This window comes from Tupaia chinensis, unplaced genomic scaffold (assembly GCF_000334495.1).
Source record: "Tupaia chinensis unplaced genomic scaffold, TupChi_1.0 Scaffold147185_1, whole genome shotgun sequence".
NCBI classification, from domain to species: Eukaryota; Metazoa; Chordata; class Mammalia; order Scandentia; family Tupaiidae; genus Tupaia; species Tupaia belangeri.
This window is the reverse complement of record NW_006207036.1, coordinates 1,977,269-1,988,820: the sequence shown is the minus strand read 5'-3', so window position 1 is coordinate 1,988,820 and position 11,552 is coordinate 1,977,269.

The window sequence follows — 11,552 nt, the reverse complement described above, 5'->3', positions numbered from 1 at the left end:
GAAGGGAAAATAGAAGTAGAGAGCAGAAAGAGAACCAAGCAGGAGAAGCCAGCTGGTGGTTAAAGTGACAGCATCCCACATGCTCAACTGTGTGGTTTTACTCCCAGACCTGGTAGCTTGAAAAGCACACTGGGTGCTTGTGCGTATGTGCCCAAAATCCAGAACGGAGAATGGAGAAGGGATTGTGGCATGACCTTGCCCATGGGGGATGATTTCTTGCTCTCTCTTTCTCACTGTCTTGTGAGTGCACATGCCTTATGGCAAGAAACAAGAAATATGCAACAAGTGAGGAGTAGCGCTGAGGCATAGTACATCATCACGCATACTTACTCAAGACACGTCTGCTGAAACCCTGCAGCACAGCCCCACTAGAGAGGAGCAGAAGAAAATGGAAGAAATCATTCCATCTTTCAAGTACCTTATGCTCATCAAGAGGACAAAGGGAGCCAGCAGTTAGCGTAATGGCTATGTCGCTGGACTCCCACGTAGTCGACCGTGGTTCGCGTCCCGGACCTGGTGGCTTAAAACTCACGCCGGGCGCGTGTGCATGCGTGCCCAAGATCCCAAGAGGAGAATGGAGGAGAAGGGATTGCAGCGTGGCCATCCCCCCCCCGGGGGGGTGGGTGATTTCTCGCTTTCTGTCTCTCTGTCTCTGTCTGTCTGGCAAGTGCACGCGCCCTATAGCAAAAACCTCTAAAAAAACAAAAAAAAGAGGACAAGAAAATGTAGAAATGGGCTATCGAATATTCCCAGGGCAACAATAGCATGCTGGGAGAAATTGTCACGTCTATGTGCCGGTCTGAGGATAAGGAAGCCCATGTGGGACCCCTGGCACTGCTGCTGACAAAGGCTATTGATCAAGGTCCCTGCTGCATCTGTGCTGTCTGCTCTGGACATTGCTATCATCAGACATTTGGACAGTTGCTCCAAAAGTTTATGGAAGTGAATATACAATATCTTAAGGAAGGTAGGTTTTTTTACTTAAATCTCATGAAGTAGCCAATTTGGTGAGTGGGAAGACTGTCATCTCTTTATCTCTGGGCCTCAAGTTCCTTTTCTTTGAAATAGTGAGTTGGTTTTTCAATGGCTCCTACAGGGCCTCATCCTACTTAATATGTTAATGTTGTTCAAACTCTTTCCTTGGTTGTTCAGAGAAGATAACTTGGAGATCAGCATGCTTTTTTTGTAACCTCTCCCATCAGGCCCCATGTGGGTCTTCAAATCTGCTGTCATGAAACGCGGCCACTTGGTCACCCACTATATCTCTCCAAGCCAACAGCACCTTGAGCCCTGTAGATTGGTTGAACAAACCCTTGAAGAGGTGCTCATCCTCCTTGATTGAGAACTTACAATAGGCATCAATACCCTCATTTGTGATTTGGGTTTTACTTTGAATGCTCTTCTGACATTGTTAGCCTGTTAGTTCTTCAGGAAAAACATTACAAAAATGCTACCCTTCTTAAAAACTTTAAAAGTTAAGGAAGATTTCAAGTGCGTGTAGTTAGGCTTTAAAGAAACTCTTAGAATTGAAGAACTGGGAGACAAGTGGGTGAAGTAGTGGTTGGGGCACTGAACTCCCGTGGTTCGAGCTCCAGAACCAGAGCCTTGAAATTCACGCCAGGCACATGTATGTGCATGCCCAAAATTTCAGGAGGAGAATAGAGAAGGAACTATGATGTGGCCATCCTCCTTGGGGGTAATTTCTTACTTTCTCTCTCTGTCTCTCCAATGAGCGTATGCACCCTATAGCAAAAATCTCTCTATATATAAACATTTTAAAAACAAAATTGAAGAGTTGGGAGAAAGGCTTATTCTTCTGCTCTTCACAGATGGCATAAGAAGCCTTTCTTGGATGGACTTTAGGGAATTTTCAGAAAACAAGATAAAAAAGATACATGTCTTAAGAAGAGGTCAAGGTATCAAAATTAATTTAATACACAGTTTTGTCTCTCAACAGACTTTCTTTGAGTAGCTAAGGAGATGTTATGATAAAGAAACACCCTTATTTAAGATGTTGTGTGGACAATGTACTAAAATTTAAGAATGCAAAACAACAAAACAATCAGCTTACAATGTTTTTCTCTGGTAAGGTTGGTAATATGATGGTCACTAATGGTACTGAAAATGTAAAGGGCTTACTAAAATTAGCCATAAGCAAGCTTGCTGACATCATGGGGGCTTCAGAAATAATTCCAAAATTGTAAACCTGAAAGCCCATAATTGATAGGTGATATGACGAATAGGAACAAAGGGCTCTTTTAGAAATGGGAATTATCTCCCTTTTAGAATTAGATAGTCTCAAGTGAGAAATAGGCAACAGCTTGCCAAAGGATCAGGTCAGAACAGGTTTCAATATCAAATACAGGCAGAGCTAGGGATTTTAGCCATGAACATAAAATGTAAAAGAAAGATATTTCTCTTCTCCTCCATAATGCTGTGATGAGTGAGTGATCAACAGTGTCTTCTTGTTCATATGTGTGCCTAGAAGTTTCAAGTATACATAAAAATGTTCTTATGTATAACTTTTGAGAGAAGTATGTCGTTGGTGACCTTGGAAAACACATCTTTTATATAGTACAACACGGTAGAACGGATTTAAGACTCAACTATTAGTAAGGAAATTCCCAAGGGAAGCTTTGTTTGTTTGTTTTTTTCCCCAATGTCAGAGGGTGTGTGTGCATGCGTTCACATATACATGCTTGGTGTGTGTGTGTGTGTGTGTGTGTGTGTGGCTTGAATAAAGCACCATCCAGTAGGGCCTCATCATGCACAATCTGTTTTCTTCTAATTGTTCATCCCTTCAGGATTATGGGTACGTGCCCACAAGTCTGGTGTGTTTTCCAAGCCAATGGGGCTAGAACCCTGGCCAGCCCTGTGAGAGCCAGTTCCCTCTGTACAGCGCCTGACACAGGAATGTGGGGATGCAGGGGTGATCGGGCCCAGCACTTGCCATCAGACATGGGTCCTTGTCTCAAGCTCAGGAAAAATAAGAGACATGGACACAGGAATGGGAAAGCAAAAAGTTTACTGAAGGAGAGAGCGGGGAAAAGCAGAAAAAAGAAGGCACGGGTCCCAGGAAATGGCTTGCCAAGGAAGAACTGGAGTGGAGGGCTTTGATCCCAGCTGGGGGGATCCTATGCATGTATTCTCCTCATGACAGGAGGTCACATGTCCTGTGGGTTATCCTATCTGTACCTCAGGGTGGTCTCATAGTCACGAGACCCTAGGTAATGGTGGCTAATTGGAAACTGTTTTGCTCAGAGGCCGTTAATATGGAGAAGGCCATTATCTCTGTTAACTTTGAGGGCCTGCTGATCTGTATCTTAGAATTCATCCCCCGGAATCAAAAGGATGCTGCCCGTCAAGGAATGCTTTGCCCCTTCCCATCTTTGTGATAATGCTTTTACATTGTCTGTGTGTCCTGGACTATGCCCATCTGACCTTTTGGTTTTTGTCTGAGTTCCATTTGCAAAGGGCCATGAATTCTTTATGAAGAATATTTACATGTCTAAGGGAAAAGGAATATGGTGACTGAGAGAGGAGAGGAATTGGGGTCAAACAAAAAAAGGAGGGGATTTTAACAGTCAGGGGCCACAAGCTACAGTGACGTCCTCCTAGGGGGACCCCTGGTCTACCTGTAAATGTGGTGTACTCTCCCATCTCATAACCACTGTGCTATGGAAGTAGTCCTAAGAGAAGATTTGGAACAAACAAAGAGATTAGCTTAGAAGGTAAGTATCACTAACAGCATTGCCAAATAGTTAAGGAACATTTAATGTGTGCTAGACATTGCTCTGGGCTTCAGAAAGAGAAAATGATTAATGTATTACCCATCTGGTTCTGGTGGCTAGGTGTGCTTTTTCTTTTTCTTTCTTCTTTCTTCTTTATTTATTTATTTATTTATTTTTTCATGAGCAAGACTAAGAAAAAGAGAGACAGGGAGAAGGAAGCATCCCCAACAGGACAGGCTCTTCCTATCACTGTCTGCTCCCAGTCTCAGCCATCCCAGATCACAGGCGCCTGAACATATGTGCTTGGCATGCCCTGCTCAGGGAGGTCCTGGACACAAGCCCCCTTTCCCGTGGGCCCTAAGTTGGGTCACCACTGCACCACCACCTGGCCTAGGTGTACTTTTTAACACGAATTACGTCAACTTTAACTGACGTTTATTGAAGGTTTCTACATATTTCAAAATGTTATCAAAGATCTACATATGTATATGCATAGTATTTTAATGTTAACACAATAGTTAATACATTGTATATGTTAACATATTCATATGTTTTACATATATTATTTCATTTAATCTTTGTAATAACCATATGAAATAGGCCCCCTCGGGACCATTTTACAGACACAGGAAGCTTAGAAAGGAGATATGCAGAAGAGAGTTAGCATGGCAGACCTGACTTTGAAGGGCCCCCCCCCCCAGCCGTTGGCTAGCATCTGGAAGCCTGAATTCCAGGAAGGTTCCCACCATATCCAAAACCAGTAAGAGTAGCTTATTTAGCCTAAACTGCTTATGTAAGCAATACAGTTTATGATCAGACCTGCTTTTCTTTTGGGAATCTGGAATTTTGATTCATGCTAGGCAGGTACTACATGATCAGCCAACAGTAAAGACACTGAGCCCCGCCTCTAGCATGTTTTCTGGGTTGGAAACATGTCACGCATGTGGGAACAGCGCGCTGCTGCAGACATTGAATGCATCCTGTGTGACTGCATTCGAGAGGACCTCTGGAAGCTTGCACTGCTTTCCTCTGTACTTTGCCCCAGGTGCTTTGCATCCTTTTGCTGTCATGAGGGCACAACTATGTCCCAAGCCCTTTCCTAGCATGTCATCAAACCTGGGTGTAATGTAGGACCCCCCCATCTGGGAGTGATTTAGACAGCCCTTCAGAGAGACATCATAGTATCTGTGATCTTTCAAATCTAGGTGTTAAGAAATAAACTGTCTTGCTTGGTTAGAAGAGAGAAACATCAAGTGATAAGTGATTAGTTGAAGACATGTTACCTGGCTTCTTACTAAAATAGAATTCTCTTTACCTCACAAACTCTGTTTCTTTTTCCACTCAGTTTTGCCTCCTTATGAAAGGAGATGTGAAACTATTTCTCTAGGGTGTTGTTCTTCTTTTTTTTTTCTTTTTTTTTGGAGAGGTTTTTGCTATAGGGCACGTGCGCTTGCCAGACAGACAGAGAGAGACAGAGAGATAGAAAGCAGGAAATCACCCCCCAGGGGGGATGGCCACGCCACAATCCCTTCTCCTCCATTCTCCTCTAGGGATCTTGGGCACGCACCCACACGCGCCCAGCGTGAGTTTTAAGCCACCGGGTCCGGGACTCAAACCGCGGTCGACTACGTGGGAGTCCAGCGACATAGCCATTACGCTAACTGCTGGTCCCAGGGGGTGTTGGTCTTCTAAAGAAAAATAATCATCTAGTGAAATGATTCTCAAACTTTAGGAAGTATCAGAATCCAATCAATCAGATGATGGCCTAAATAGAACAAAACGTTGACCTTTCCCCTGCCTAACCCCTTTCTACCAGTAAGAGACAATGCTGTTACCAGATAGCCTGATAACTGGAACATTGACTTCCTGTCTGATAACTCTCAAACTTTTAAATAATCAAAGATTTTAATGTGTATTTATTAAAGCAATAATGACTAGAATGCCTTCCTTCTTTTGATCATCTTTTCCCACTCCTTATCATCCTTCTCTCCCTACTTACTCCCTGCTTTAGAATCTTAGATTCTAAGGAGAAAAAAAAATACAAGTCTTCAGAATTTGGAAATTTCAACATGTCATGTCTGCCACATTTCGTTGCCAAAAGGAGCTTCAAAGCCGTAATTCAAAGAGTGGGCAAATGGGTACCACCTTTTGATGGGAGAAACTTCGAAGCCACATTGTGAGCAATGGGAATCAATCAGCCTATCACATTGATCTACCACTTTCATGAATTTTGCAAAGCCCCTTTATCTGCTCTTTAACATGGCTATTATTCATGAGCTCTACATTACCATAACCATGTATAGCTGCCTTGAACAACACAGGGCTACGAGATGCCACTCCCCTAGTGAAAATTTACCTATGACTTTCGACTTCCCCACAACTTAACTATTAGTAGCCTACTGTTAACTGGAAGTCTTACCAATGACATAAACAGTCAACACATATTTGCATATACTATGTGTATTATATACTGTATTTTTACAATAAAGCAAAATAATTTTCTGTCAAAAAGAAAGTGTTACTAAAGTCATAAGGAAAATATACTTACACTATTTAATTTTTAAAAAGTCCACATATAAGTAGACCTGCTCAGTTCAAACAAATGTGGTTCAAGGGTCAATTGTATGTGAAATCATGAGTTTAATATTTTATTTTTTACATGCATTGAAGGTTGAAACCGTTAACAATAGAAAAAAATATATACAGTACCCGCATTCCCACATGCCAGTTAAATAAAGAGATGTTCAAAAGTCTGGGTGGAATCCAAAAAGTGAGGGAAATTCTCTAACATGCTGTGAGATAGTCAAAGTGATCTCCCTAACAAGTGCTAGACGACCTGCTGTGCAGAGCACTAGAACGTCTGTGGAGGAAGACACTAGGGGAGTGTAAATCCTGCGCTGGAAGCATGTGCAATCCAGGTGACAGGCAAGATGATCTACCCACAACGCTGGCTGACCCATAATGCATATAAACATCATGCACGTCAAACCAAAAATACCAAAATAGTATTTCAGAAAAGGAAGTGATCGAGTAGACAGCATGGACAGAAGAAGGCATCATGGATGCACTGGCTTTGAGTGACCTTCAAGTATGGGTAGGAGAATAGGTAACCCTTACAGTAGGGAGGCTCTTTAAATTAGTGGAGAGCCTCAGCAAGTTGTTCGAAAGCAATAAGTAAACAACCACAATTCGCACCCACTGAAGTTAGACACACAGTGTTCAAACTAATGTTATCCACATACTATATATAAATGACATTGTATGATGCTTAGCTTGGTCTTTAACATGGTAGTCATTGTGCGCATCTGACTTCGGGAGATACGGGAAAGGATTAAGACTTGAGCAGTGGGGATGAACTCCACTTCTGATAAGAGGAGCTTCATGGTTTTAAATAATATTACTACTAAATGTAGGGTAAAAAAGTTGAACAAGAAGCCTTTCACTTGATAACACTCAGTAAGGTGTCGGGGTTGTGTCCCAGGACAAGCCAGCATATGTGATTACCTCTAATCTGGACCAGCTGAGACTGGGCGTGGGACATGGTATGAAAGCCTAATTTAGGGGTCTTTCTCCATCTTATCTCAATCTCCTCTCTCTGTCTCTGCCTCTCTTTTCTCTATCTCCCCTCTCTGTCACTCTCTGTTCTTACAGGAGAACTAAACAAACAAACAAAAAATAGAAAGAAGTATCTGGTTATGATCCAAAATAAGATAAATGTCCACGAAGGGGAGTCTAGCTTTGAGAGAAATTGTTTCTTTGGGAATATTTGCTGCTGAGAATCTGACCAGCACTATTTTTTTCATTTTATTTTTTATTATCATCCTAATCTTGTTTATATTACATGGAATTGCATATAACTTTACAGTGTATTCCATTGCTTTTTCAAAAGGGAATGCCATGCATGTCAGTCAATACAGAGACATTAATCTCCCCACTTCAACATTCAATATCTTTTCATTGTTTTTCCCAATCATTATTATTATTATTATTCCAATTATTTTTTAAACAGTCAATCACTATTTCTCATTCTGCTTGTAAAAATACTTCACCCTTGGGGACCGGCAGGTGGCATGGTGGTTAAGGTGCTGGATACTCCCATATGGCCGACTAAGGTTCGAGTCCCGGACCTGGTGGCTTCCTTTCTCTCTTAAAAAAAGACTTTACCCATCATGAAATACTTCTCAGACCAATCCAGTTGAGAATACTATACATGTCATCATCAATAGGTAGTAAGCCATATCTGTGTCCCACTAACATCATGCCTCTCTATTTGTTCTTTTGCTATCTTTCTCTATCCTCCTCTCTTCACCTCCCCTCCCATTCCACACTGTCTTATTCTTGTTTAGTACTTTCACTGCTTTTATGTCCTCCAATATTTGATAGCCTCCCAAGAACAAAGGGACCAAAGAGGGAATCCAGTCTGCTGTGTTAGGTTGGGGATTACATTCTGAATCAAATTCAAGTAAAATTACTCTCACACAGACTACAGCTCAGCCTCCGAGCAGCTAAATGTCTGACTTTTTAAAAGGTTTACAGAGCTCCCAGAAGTTTAGAAATTTTGTTCCTAAGTCTATTTCATTTTCCTTTCAACTGAGCCCTCCTCTTACTGGATACAAAACCTGACTGACATAAGATATTTGTAAAAGTGTTAAGATACTAGAAAATGACGTACATGAGAGTTTCCAAAGGGAATTTTCTTTATCATGAGAGAGAATTCTGAGAAAAATATTATACCTTTGTTCATTAAAACAACAATTGGGCCAGCTGGTGGTGTGGTTGTGTTAAGGCAACTGAATCTCACATGGCTGACTACACAGTTCAAGTCCCAGATCTAGTGGCTTGAAAAACACCAAGCACTTGTGTATGTATGCCCAAAATCCCAAGAAAGCAATGAAAGAGCAGGATTTGCAGTGTGGTCATCACCCCTAAGGGTACTTTCTCACCAACACCCTCTACCCCACTCTGACAAATGCCTGCACCCTGTATCACAATTGAAAAAAAAATGAGTAAATAAACCTTTTAGTTGGAGATCAAACAATAGCCACTAATATATTAGGCTCCCTTTTGTCACGTGGAAGTCTGTTTGGGTAATTTTTCTAATCTGGTATGTGTGGAGATTAGTTGCAAGATGCAGAACCAAAATAATTCTAAGTGACAAGTGAATTAGGAAGCCATAGCAGACAGAAGCAGATCTGATTTGTGACAAAGCACTTGATAGGCTTCTGCATTAGCTCTGATGAAGTTTGATTTTTTGCAATGTGGATGCTTTCAAAAGCTCTTGATGTATCATCTCCAGATATAACGAAGAGAATGCCCCCACTAAGCAACAGAAGCAACTTGTTACACAAGACAGATAGTGCGGAGATTTATAATCTGTTACTCTATTTAAAATATCCTGGTATGTCTTCCTGTTGGATTCATTTTTCTGATCCTCAGTATGTTAGAACAAAGTGTTCTCATTTTTTCATTTTGTGGGACACAGTTCTTCTTTGTATAATTTTAATTACCACTTGTCTACTCTGCTTTCTACAGTATTTTTATATGTGGGCTGCTGTGCTAAGTGACTAAGTGAAGCACGAGCCACACGATGCTGACTTGCAGGAAAATATAGGCTAATATATTCACGTATGTTCAGTGGGGGAAGTTGACCCCAGCTGCATCTTACAATACGATGTCATCAGCAGGCATCTACACTGGAGATGTTATACATAGTCTCACATCTTTCTTAACATTAACTGAGAACAATAACTATAAAAGAAAACAACTGGGCTAGTTTGTGGCATAGTGGTTAAGGTAGCTGGATCCCACAAGGCCAAATGCATGGTTCATATCTCAGTCCCGCCAGTTGAGAAACATACATGTGTGCATTGTGCCCAAAATCGTAAGAAAAGAATGGAAGAGAAGGGATTGTGGCATGATCAAGCCCCTGGGGGATGCTTTCTGCTTTCTCACTTTCTCTCCTTTTTTTTCTGTCTCTCTTCAGCAAGGTCATGCTCCCTATAGCTAATAATAAAAAATTTAAAAAATTTAAAAAACCGATAGCAATTATATTCAAATTAGAGACAAATGTTCTTTTTTTTGCAAATGTGTTATGTTAGCTACTTTTATATGTCAAGTTGATTATGGCACCCAGTCTGTCAGTAAAACAATAGTCTAGTTTTTAGTTTAAAGGTATTTCTCAGTTGTGATTAAGATATAATTTGTTAACTTTGGTTGCCCATCATAATGTGGGTGAGCCTTACCCGAACAGTTGAAGGCCTTGAGAACAAAGGTTGAGGTTTCCCAAAGTAAAAGGAATTCTGTCTTCAGACCACAGTATAAAAATTCTTTCCAAGTCTCCAGACTTCAACTTCAAGACTACAGTGTAAACTCTTACCTGAATTTCCAATATTTTACCTGTCCCAAAGATTTCAGACTTTTCAGTTCCCACAATTATGTGAGTCAAATCCTAAAAATAAATCTCCTCCCTCTTTATTTCAGAAAGAAAAGAATGGAAATTACTACGGTTTTGGTAAACGATAGACTGCATGCATAATGGTTCTACAAGATTGTATCACAAAGCCCAGGTGTACAGTAGGGCTAGATGCATCTAGGTTTGTCTAAGTACAGTTTATGGTGTTCGCAACAATGACATCACCTATGACATATTTCTCAGCATTTATCCCCATGGTTACGCAGTGCATCACTATGAATATGGTTCCATTTCTCTGGAGAACACATATACGTATTCTGGTTATCAAATGACGGTCCATGAAGTACATTTCTCACAGTTATTTGTAATATGTTATGGAAATTTATAGAATGTACCTAATATGCATTCTTAGAGTGATATTTTAGCATTATCTGTGTATTTTCTTTAAAAGAAAAAGGATAGTAGCTGCTTACACATTGCATTTATCACATGTAACTGTCTTAGGCTTTCTAGAACAGCATGTTCGTTGGCGTGTCCTAGATTTCTTCCCTCAGTCTTACCCTACTGTTGCTTTCATGCTGATCCTTGGGGCACATTAAACTTTTCTTTTTCTCCCTGAATAAGTACAAGCAACATAGTTTTACACTCGCATATATACGTTGGATTTCAGGACAATGTTTTTGTCTTTTATTTTTCTTTCATGAAAATTACTATTGCCATTTTTTTTTTGTATTTGAGAAACCATCGATTTTCAATGATTTTTTTGAAATATCATTTCAAATATTAAAATTAACTCATAGTCATGATCATAAAAGAAAAATATTGGGCCAGCTGGTGGCATAGTGGTTGTGGTGGTCTAAATCTGTCAAGAGATACTTCCCACTCTCAAAAATAGTTCCCAGAGCATTATGATTACTATACTTAACATTTCATTTATTTATTTCATTAGCAAGAGACACACGGAGAGAAATAAAGAGAGAGAGAACCCTCAACAAGCTTTCACACCACTCCTCTAGCGTTAGCCAGCTCCTGATTATAAGCACACGTGCCTAGCGAACTCAAGGAAGTCTCTAGACACCAACCCAGACCCTCCCACGTGCCTCCGCCTCACAGAGCATTGTTTCACTGCTATACCATCATCCTGTTCTGGAAAGGATTATCATTAAGGATAATTTACGAAAGACGTGAGTATCATGGCCATTACTAAGGCCAGCTTCTAGTAGTAGAAGGGAGCAAACGTAATTTGTTAAAAAAGAAATATGAATTATGAATGGTAAGATCTACTGGGAAAATGTTTAGTGAATACATAAAGATTTTGACATTTTATGCTTATCTCTCTTTTTCTGCTGTGGCCAAGTAGGAGAAAAGATTTGGGTTCAGACAATAGTGGAAAAAATTCTTTATATATA